The sequence below is a fragment of the Oncorhynchus mykiss genome, chromosome 7, assembly GCF_057628025.1.
Source record: "Oncorhynchus mykiss isolate SJ-2025 chromosome 7, ASM5762802v1, whole genome shotgun sequence".
Classification (NCBI taxonomy): Eukaryota; Metazoa; Chordata; class Actinopteri; order Salmoniformes; family Salmonidae; genus Oncorhynchus; species Oncorhynchus mykiss.
Window position 1 is genome coordinate 41,025,061 of NC_143028.1, and position 11,467 is coordinate 41,036,527.

At 43.5% G+C, this 11,467-nt stretch overlaps 1 non-coding gene and 1 pseudogene across 1 annotated transcript; both read left to right on the forward strand.

The window, feature by feature from the left end:
* Positions 1–236: 236 nt before the first annotated feature.
* LOC110528958 (histone-lysine N-methyltransferase SETMAR-like) lies at positions 237–10,254 on the forward strand (annotated as a pseudogene).
* Positions 5,863–5,915, forward strand: LOC118965406 (U7 small nuclear RNA). The gene has a single exon (XR_005052732.1). It is a non-coding gene; the product is annotated as a U7 small nuclear RNA (small nuclear RNA).
* Positions 10,255–11,467: the final 1,213 nt, after the last annotated feature.

Below are 11,467 nucleotides of genomic sequence, written 5' to 3' on the forward strand. Positions count from 1 at the left end.
TACCCTGTAGCCGCCTGCCTGACCCTGACCCTGAGTCTGCCTGCCGTCCTGTACCTTTGCCTCTGTTGCTGTAATAAACATGGTTACTTCGACACGGTCGGCATCTGGGTCTTACCTTATCCTGATATTAGTCACAATTTATTCATGATTATCCGTCATCATGGTAGCGTCCACATTAATGTAACATCCCTGACTCTTCCTACGTTTTTTGTGAATTTTTGTCATGTGAGTAAATCATGCTGCCCGTCACTGTTGCCAAGCAGCAGAGGAAGTATTCTGATGAGCCTCTGAGGGCGAGGAAATGCAATCTTCAGCCTTTCTACATACACCCATACACACAACCCTTCATGTCACTTCTGTGGAGAGGGAGGGAAAGTTTGTCAATGTGTCATGCTACAGTATGTCTACAGTATGTCTACATCTGTAATGTGTTTACCCACATGAAAAAAGAGCACAGGTTACTATAAAATAGTACTTACTGTAGAATACTATACTATACTCTGTAGTATCCCTTGATCATACTTACCATAGGATTTCGTATTATACTGTAGAATACTATACTACACACTGTAGTATCCCCCTCGATAGTGTAGTTCCTACTATACAATTTTGTAGCATACTGTAGTATACTACAAATCTATACTGGCCTCAATTATGTATAATACTTACTATAACATTTTGTAGTGTACTGTAGAACACTATAGTAATGTCCGCAATAACACTACCGTTTTTTAAAACTATAGTAATACTACAGCATTTAATTTACATATACCCCACCCATTCCTATCACCCATATCCCAGCTCCTGGCTCCATGGCAAACAGATGCTTTTAAAGGAGCCCCATTCTCCATAACAATGGCAAATTGCCATGGAAGGCAGGATGCCAGCGACAGACCACAGAGTCAAATAACAATCAAAGGCCTATCAACCTCCATCACCTCAGAGAAAATCAAAGAACTACAAAATCAAGAAGTTGCCACACAAATATCAACAGGATCATCAGCAGGAGGACCGAACAACCTACCACCTTTGACAGGGACCATCTAACCTGGCCTGAAGACTCCACTCACCTGCTACTTAAAAAAAGGGTTCTTCATGGGTTTCTTTCATTACATGGTAGAAAAAACCTCACATCCCTGTCCATGTTACATAATGTTTTAACTGACAGCTTTTCAAACACACTGCACAGAATTGCACTAACCCCACCAAGTGTGTGAGATGTGGAGTAGAACACTCACACAAAATGTGCACCATAGAAAAGCATGATGCCAAATGTGCCAACTGTGGGGGGGATCCCACTCTGCTGCCCTCCAAGCAGTGCCCTACCTACCTGGCGTTGGTAGGCCCCAATTAGCCTCTCAGTCCAGCCTCCGTCCCAGCCCCAAAACCAGGCCCGACCTGTCTAGAGGGCACTGACCAAATGCATTGACCTCCAAATTGAACTCCTTGGCCTATGCAAGGATAACTCATAGGATCATATCCTAAGGAGGGACAGGACCCAGAGTCACAGGGGAGGAGTGGCTCTCCTGATTAAGAGTTCTCTCTCCTTCATCGAAACATCCATCATATTAACCCCAGATCAATTCAAGCTAAACTAATGAATCACAACCAGAGTCAGGTTGACCAACATAACAAGCCTGACTCTGGCCTCCGACTACTGCCCTTCTGGAATCATCCCCTCCTCATCTCTTCCACCACCTGCTCCAGCAAGACAAACTCATAATTATGTGAGATTTCAATTCCAAACACCTGTATTTCAACAGCAAATCTATCAACCTGGCGGGTAAAACACTCCACTCCATCCTGAATCCAAATGATCTTGTCTTATTAAGCAATGACCAGCCCACCTTCCTACTCAACATCATAGAAAATCACTAACACAACACTGGACCTCTGTTTCTGCACCCACGAGCCTGCTGCCAAGGTAGCCATGTTCTCGGGCATGTGGAGATGTAGGAAGGGACCACTTACTAATACTCCCTTCGCTCTCCCTCCATACCTAACCTGCAGGAAAAACAAAGAAATATGATTACAACACAGCAAACTGGCAAAAATACAGAGACATAGTATACACCAAGAACTCTGACCTACCCCCCCCCCGTGACCCTAAACGGTGGAGCTGTGCCAGATTCTCTTTTCTGCCAGAGAATCTTCTGTCAAACACCAAAGCCATTCCAAACATCCCAAAACTCTTCCCCCTCACCTCATCCAGTTGAAACGGAAGGCACGTAGAGATTACATGAAGTACAGATCTGAGGAAACAAAAAGAAAAGTAAACCAGCTACAAACCCAAATAAGAACATTACAGGCTAAAGAAAGAGACACCTACTAGGATAGATTAAAAAAAAAAAACTAAACACTGATCCAAACCCCAAAACCTTCTGGCAAAAAAGTTGACATGTTAAATGGCAGGGCAAACAGCTCAAAAGTAACAGTGTTGAAACACAATGGGAAGATTGTCAAAGAGGACAGTAAAAGGGCTAACATATAGTATTTAAAGACCACCTACAGCAAGTCCATTCCTGTCCTCCAGGCCCCCTAACCCCATCAACCAGCCAACTAGCCTTCTCTGCAGACTAGGTGAGTTCTTCATGAGGGTCTTGGCCGACAGGCTTCAGAAACATTTTGATCAGTGGTGGTCGGTGACGTTTAAGATGAGGGAGAATAATACTTTTTTATGAGCGTGGTCTTATTTCTATTACAATATTGGACGACTGTCATTCATATTACATTCACCCAGCTCAATATAACTTCGATAGGTTTAGGCTACTATACGATACTCACATTTTCCTTGTTCCCATCCTGAGGTTACTACGACCTAGCCTATGAATGACCGTTTACAACGTAGGTGCACAGGTCAGAGAATTATGAGTAATCAAGGTGACAGGCTGTTACGCGGAGTGGAACAGGGAAACCCAAGACCAGACTCAGACAAGGAGACTGGGATGAAGTAACCAAGGTATTTTTGGTAACACGGGGAAGATGGAGTGTAGGCCAGGAGAAGCTCGGGCGGGTTGCAGGAAACCAGGTGAGGCGGTTGAGGCTGAAGCGTGAGGGGTTGGGACAGGGTGAGCAGGTCCGGAGGGGAATCCAAGGGAGCAGCAGAGTGGGGAATCTAGGGCAGAGTAGCAGGTTGAGGAGACGTGGAACTGGAGACAGGAACCAGAGACAGAAAGGGCAGAACTTTCTGCGGGGAGGAAAACCGTGTCAGGCAAGGAAAACAGGCACAGCAGGATAACAGGATCTAAATAGTAACAAACGGCTAGAAACTTAGACTGACTGAGCAGAGATTACGATCTGGCAGTGTGGATGTGGCAGGACTGAGTATTTGTAGAGGTCTTGATTATGGAACAGATTGCAGCTGGTGGAGATCTGCTCTGACTCCAACACACCTGTCTCCACCCACACACACACACACACACACACACAGAGGGAGAGGGAGTGAGAACTGGGAGAGCGGCGGCAGGTCAAGGAGACACAGGATGAGCAGTAGAGGGCGTGGCAGGAGCAGATGTAACACAGACAGCAACACATTAATTACCGCCTTGCACACTCTTGCCTACATCTAGCTGATCTAGGGAGTAATCATTAGTCCACAATGAGAGTTTCTCTTGGACAAATTCAGCCATGTCTATACCTTTTTCGTTTTGTTTGCTTCCGAGTGGCCCAGCCAGAGCCCGGACTTGAACCCAATCTAACATCTCTGGAGAGACCTGAAAATAGCCATGCAGCAACGCTCCCCATCCAATCTGACAGAACTTGAGAGGCTCTGCATAGAAGAATGGGAGAAACTCCCCAAATCCAGGTGTGCCAAACTTGTCATACCCATGAAGACTCGAGGCTGTAATTGCTGCCAAAGGTGCTTCAACAAAGTACAGAGTAAATGGTCTGATTGCACATGTAAATGTGATATACGTATCAGCTTTTAATTTTTCATTAATGAATTCTAAAAACCTGTTTTTGTTTTGTCATTATGGGTTATTGTGGGGAGATTGATGAGGGGAAAAAAACTATTTCATCAATTTCAGAAGGAGGCTGTAACCTACCAAAATGTGTACTTTCCAAAGGCACTGTAAATATAGTAATACTACAGTATTTATACCATAGTATACTATAGTACTTTTTAATGTGGGTACTTATTATTACTTGTTTCACCCCTTTTTTTGTTCTTCTATTTTTACTTTTACTTTCCCAGTTTTGCTTGTTTGGCAACCTCCCTAATGTTTTTTTTCCTCCACAAGTTGTGCCCCTCTTTGTTTCATCGGCAGTAGGACTGTGGCCTTTGATGAACTGTGAGAACCATGATGGCAGGCCCCTTTGAGAGGCCTGGGGAGTTGGCACAGGGAGAGTCCTAGTAATCAAGCCCTCTCAGGCTAAAGAAGGGAGAAGGGGGAGCCTTTGAAATGTCCTTTGTTCTCCAAAGTCAAATTAAACAGTGAGCAGCATGCCACCGAGCAACTTTCCTTACTAGCTGAGAGCAGCATCACTGGCAATTTGAAGAGAAGCCAATAAACACAGGAGCAGAGAGAGCACTGGGGTGTTGTTGATCATTTCCCCAAAGGACGTGGTCTATCATGCTTTTGGATCATTGGCTGTCCAACCAATTGCATTATGCCCTCAAAGCCCAGGTCTTCTGTGTTGTTGTCTTCTCATTAAATCCAAAAGACAAAGGAGTTAATTAAAGATCCCCCAACAAGCTCTGTCATTAAGAGAACGGGAGGTAAGGGATGTGCTTCATGAGAGCCTCACATTGTCAAGTCATATTAATCATGTAGAGACCCTCATTGAGAAAACCAAGCTGGTACTTCTGGTACATTTTTAGAACCAATTTCCAACTGAGAAATCCAATCAAAAACACATTCCCTCTTACGCATATTTTTCTTCCTCTATTGTATGGGATAGCAAACTTTCAACGGTAAATGTAATATATTTGTCCAGACTTTGTTTCAGTTTACAGCACTGGGGGAATCCAGAGAGATACACTTCAAGCTGTGTGTGGGTTGAATATAATACAGTCTTGCTAAACACTATTTGATCCTGTACCATTTGCTTAATTTCAGCAGACAGGGAGGCAGGAGCAAGCAGTAAAATGACAAAGTGCTGATGGGAGATTTCATTGTGTGATATATTTACATATTGCTGACTGGACAGACTTGGGCTCATCGATTAATTAATCATCATTGCATGACAGCCATCAATACTCTACCCAGAGCTCTACCCATATCTAAAGTTAGTTTCCCTAAAAAGGTCATTTTGTTGGTGAGCATCCAGTGTCCTCGTTAATGCCATAACTGCAATACTTCTGCTTACAGTAGAATCCAGTAGAATTCAAAATAACAAAATGTGTTTTTGCACAAGGACCTTGTAAAGGAATTAGGATAGGGGGAGTATTCTCAGAGGAAGATGACACAGGGTCAGTTGTGTGTTCAGCTGAAATGCCAGCCAGCAATGTGACCTCTCCCCATCTGCTTCCTTGCGCCACCTGAGAAAAATATTTTAAAATATATTAAATACCTCAGTAATGTCCGCAAAAACACTGCAGTCCGCAAAAGCACTACTTTATTCAACTATAGTAAATACTACAGTGTTTAATTTGCATATGCCCTGCCCATTCCTCTTCCCATGTCCCAATTTGTGTCGCCCATAAGTGAAAAACCTATTGTGTTACATACAAGTTATAGAAAAGAGCAGAAGCTATATCTATCTATCTATCTATCTATCTATCTATCTATCTATCTATCTATCTATCTATCTATCTATCTATCTATATATCTATCTATCTACCTACCTACCTACCTACCGGTTATAGAAAAGAGCAGAAGCTTTGAAGCTCCCCAGTCTTACCTACCTACAGGTTATGAAAAATGTGCTCTTTTAGTATTTCTCCAGTAGGTTTCCTCATGGAGAAAGCCTCCACTTCTTTGTCAAAGATAATAAAACAGAAAAACTATAATAAATACTACAGTCATGTCTACAAAAACACTACAGTAAATACTACAGTATACTACAATTCGCAAAAACTACATTGATTACTTAAGCAATATGGCACGAGGGGTGTGGTATATGGACAATATACTAAGTATGGCTGTTCATATGCACGACGCAAAGCGTTGTGCCTGGATACAGCCCTTAGCCATGGTATATTGGCCGTATACCAGAAACCCCCAAGAGGCCTTATTGCTACTATAAACTGGTTACCAACGTAATTAGAACAGTACAAATATTGTCATACCCGTGGTATACGGTCTGATATACCACAGCTGTCAGCCAATCAGAATTCAGGACTCTAACCACCCAGTTGATAATATCCTATATAGCACAGTTTTCTTTTACTTCAGTATTTATACTATTGTTAACAGTAAATACTACAGTATACTCCAATATACTACAATAAATTCTACTCTTTAGTCTGCAAAAACACTACAGTATACTATAGTATTTTTTTGTATACTGTGGTATGATTTCCTTCTCCATTTCCTCTCCCCTCTCCATGGGTCTAAGGAACAGATGGAGCACGGTGCTTCCAAAGCCCCATCATTATTACAGGATGGATTATGTCACTGGCAGGAGCCCTCCATTGTTGTCTATTTGGTGTATCGTTATCTCCAAGGTAACAGGGGTGGCTTCCAAAGCTACATTGTGCCAGGCGTCCCCCTGTTGGAGTGGAAGAGAGGATCCTCGCTCCTTACTCACAGGCTGCTGTCTCCCTCACTCTCCAGCTGGGTTCCACTTCCAACAATGCGTATTTGTGTTCTTATGATGTGGGAACCAAAGGACACTGTTTCCTCATATGGCCATGTTTTTTATTTGGTCTATATTACCTCTGAATTCTAATGTCTCATACACACACACACTTTTCTTTAATGAGTCAGTGATTCATTACATGATGTTCTGGCTGTAAGTGGGTCTCTTTGTTAAGTCTCATAGCGCCACTTACTGCAAAAATTGCAGCAGTGCGATAGTGTGCTTGTGCTAGAAGGCCGCTAGGTGGCGACAATGTAAAACATTAATCATAGACTTTCCCTAAGTCTCTCCTTGGACTGGTGCAGTGCCCTTTCTATATTGACATTGGGCGTGTTCAAGTGGATCACTTTTGTCAAGACGTTGACCATCGTTACGTTGGACACCGCCTTTGAAAGTGTGTTGCTTTATGGGTATAAAGATTGTCTGACTTGTGACTACATGTCAACTGTATGGCCTTTACAACAACCATGTGATCAAAGGTCATGAACTTTCGACAGCAGTCGACTGGACAGTTGCTCCTCACCAACTGTAACTTGAAGTCGGAACCAAAGCATTGTGGGAGACAACTTTTTTCTGTTTTTTTTCTAAGCAAAAGGCGCTACAGACTCCTAAATTGTTGATGTCGCCACCAATCATTGGTTATTAAATCTGCATGCTTACTGTTTTGGGTGAATTACTATTTAGAGCTTAAATACATCTTCATCCTTACATTCTTGCAATCTAATTACATAGACCTACATGTGATCCAAATGTGGGGGCAACATTGTAAAACAGAGTGCATGTGGGTTGGTTTCTGTATGTTTCGACAGACATTTTTAAAGGACAGACATTTTCCACATGCTTCAGCACTTGGCGGTCCCGTTCTGTGAGCTTGTGTGGCCAACCACTTTTCGATTGAGCCATTGATGCTCCTAGACGTTTCCACTTCACAATAACAGCATTTACAGTTGACCGGAGCAGCTCTAGCAGGGCAGAAATTTGACAAACTGACTTGTTGGAAAGGTGGCATCCCATGACGGTGCCACGTTGAAAGTCACTGAGCTCTTCAGTAAGAGCGGTGTGCTCGATTTTATTCCCCTGTCAGCAATGGGTGTGGCTGAAATAGCTTAATCCAATCATTTGAAGGGCTGTCCACATACTTCGTATATATAGTGTATCTGTTTTTTTTGCATTGTACGCCTCTCATTCCTCCGCCTCCGTCTATGTCGCACTTCCACATCTGTGGTGAATGGTGCCAAGGCTAGAGCCGTGTTTGTCAGACCATCCCTTAAAATGGGACGCCTCACAAAATTGTCTGTAGCATCCGAAACTGTTTTTCAAACCCCTCTACCGGAAAGACGAGACTCTCACGAACACGATCCTGTTCCAGATTTGCTCTACGACCCCTACAGACGTCTTCGAACCCAACTCCTGTCTGTAGCGTCCGAACAGTTTGGGCTACACACTAATATGTGAAAAGGTGAGACTCACAAGAGTATGTACGGCGGGTTGTTTGGCTCTAGGACGCCCACAAGCCTCACAAGACTCGTCTGAGTTCCCCCGGTACCATGTATGGACTGCATGGAGACTGTTTAGTGACAAAGATAAGGCACGTGTAAAAAAAAAATAATTCAATTCCAGATCTATCTTACATCTCTCAGATATAGGACAGACACTTCGTAACAATGTGTTTGTATGGGCTAATAGTAGTAAGCCCAAATGCAATGTTTAATCAAATGATTTTAGTATATATTTGTTGATACTTCAAGAGGTCTTAAACTTAATGCATAATGACCCTTGGTATTACCTTCATAAAACAATTCCATATAATAGCCTAGTAGAACCCCCCCAATAACTTATGGTTTACTGTAATAATGGGTTTAAAGGGGGCGTGTGTATGTGTGTGTCTCAGTCACCAGATATCAACCGAATTGAACGCTTACAGGAGATTCTGGAGCGGCACCTAAGACGCCGTTTTCCACCACCATCAACAACACACCAAATTGTGCAATGTCTCGTGGAATAATGGTGTCGCATCCCTTTAATAGAGTTCCAGATGCTTGTAGAATCTATGCCAAGGCGCATTGAAGCTGTTCTGGAGGGTCATGGAAGACACTATGTTGATGTTTCCTTTATTTTGGCAGTTACCTGAAGATACTCATTCAGGCTGTCTAAACTATTTTCTGCCAGCTGGTGGCAGCACAGTATCATCACTAGACATCCTTTAGACATTCTGGACAAAATAGAGAATCCAAAATAGGCTCACTTCTAAAGCTGGTGAACTGCCCCACTATACAATTTTCTTACACGTCTTTCTCTTTGAAGATTTGCACCACTGCTAGCTAAAAGAAGCAGAGCTATGCTGGATTGGATGCTATTAAGGATTAAAAAACTTCTATGTGGGATTGAAAAAACTTTTACTCTGTAACAATCTCCTCTAGCTAAGTTAAATCCTCCAACGCCAATACCTTGACTGGTTGTTTACATTTTTTTTTATTGGCCTGGTTACCTTTGTATCTTATAAAACATCAGTCCCCTTTTCATCTGTCTCTTTGGTTTCAGTATTCTCCAGAGAATGTCCAGGGGCCAGGACGTCACATAGACCCCAGTGAGGTAATTCTTCCAGGATGCTCCTGCTACACCTACTCCTGCCTGAGAGAGAGCTCCTCCTGCCTGCAGACATACGGACAGACATACGACAGGCTGTCACCAGGACCAGAGGAGATACATTCAATTGTTACTGCAGGCCTGTGCTTGAGTGTAACGCCTTGTGTGGCTGTAGTGAGGTCTGCAGGTAACCAGGTGGTCCAGAGAGGCCTGGGGTTCAGGTTGTGTGTCTACCCCACAGAGGACAGGGGCTTGGGGGTGCGAGCTCTGGAGCCCATTTCCTGTGGGACCTTTGTGTGTGAGTATGCTGGGAAAGTGCTCTGCTTTGAGGAGGCCAGGCGTAGAAAGCTTGCACAGGGGCCTGAGGACAACAACTACATCATTGCTGTGCGGGAGTATGCTGGACAGGGCCCAGTCAATGAGACCTTTGTGGACCCTATTGTGGTTGGGAATGTGGGGCGATTTCTGAACCACTCCTTCCAGCCCCACCTGTTCATGGTGCCTGTCCAGGTGCACTCCCTGGTGCCCAGGCTGGCCCTGTTCACTGGCAGGGACATCACCCCTCAAGAGCTCACATTTGACTATTCAGCGAGCTATAGAAATACACACTCTATGGGTTGGTTCAGAGTGACCCTGGGACAGAAGCCAATGGGACAGATACCCTCCAGAGGAAACCATACTGCTGTGGTGCACAGAACTGTGCCCAATTCCTGCCACTGGACATACCTGTTCTCAACAATTAGATAGAGGAAGGTGGTTATTTGTTTCATATCTGTAAGTTGATGTTTTGTAACTTGAAGTGATCGTGTTGTACTGGAAAGGAGAGACATTTTGCACAGAACCCTTGCTTTTTATTTTTATTTTGGTCGAATCCAACTCTCCAATTCTAATGCGCGTGTTATTTTATTAAATGTAAATTCTGCACCCAGTGTGTCAGTTGATTGCTAACAGCATCGTCCATCATTGCAGATAAAGATGGTTCTCTATGACACATCAGTTGCTCCACCTACACAGTCTGCTGATGTAGTCATCCTGTCCGTACCAGTGTGCCATCCATCTGGATTAAAGGGGCAATCCGGGATTGCTCCATTTTGGACTCATGTAACCATTGATTCTCGAATAATATAACGGATGGGGTACGACAGCTTCGGCTGTCCCAAAATATAAGCTTGTTATATTGTAAGTCTAAACATGCACTGCTTCAAAACATGGTTAAAATCTCATCGATGGTCAGTCCTTGCAACCATAGCTCTGTCTATGAATTTGCGAGTGGTTACATTTCTCCAGTTCATCCCTCAGCTGTTAACCAGAACAAGTGTCACGGTGACCGCTTTGTTTTTCTAAATCCTGGATTGACCCTTCTATGATGACCCCCCACTGTTCTCTCACGATTGCCAACTGTCTCACTGTCCCCAACTCCTTTCTGTTGGATGGGATCGCTGGTCTGATATAGAGATACAGCATTTCTGTAAAAAAGTATAAACTCCATCTGTGTTGAGCAGACCAACTAAAAGCTCTCTCTGTCAGAGAGTACTTGTGCTATGTGGGGCACGTCCCACCAGACCTAGCAATCGAAACACTTCAGTCCCCAAGTCTCATCATGCCCTGCCTGGACTGTAAGCCCTCGCCCGACCGCAGATGAATCTATCAGATCTTTATGCCAACCGTCTGATATTGACTACAGTAAAAGACGGGTATGGCTTTTTAGTGGTATGTACTATACTAGGGTTTCCCAAACTCATTGTTCTTGCCCTAGCACTACACAGCTGATTCAAATAATCAAAGCTTGATGATTAGTTGGTCATTTCAATCAGCTGTGTAGTGTTGGGGGGGGGACCGAGTTTGTGAAACCCTGTATTATACAAATCATGTGTGCTCCTAGATTGGCTTTTAAATGTTGTGTGCAAAGATATTTCCGTGTCAATAGAGATGATCCCCACATTCATTTAACCTTCAAAGATACAGAGCATAGAAGTTATGGGCATCTAGTCTTCATCCCTCAACTTTACAATTCTCTATGTATTTCTGTATTCTTTCAACACAGTGCCCCCCTTGAAGGTATCTTCAGCTTTTCATTGGAGCCAAATCTCCAGAGGTGTGAGACATTAAGATGGGCCGGAGGGTATTTCAATATAGT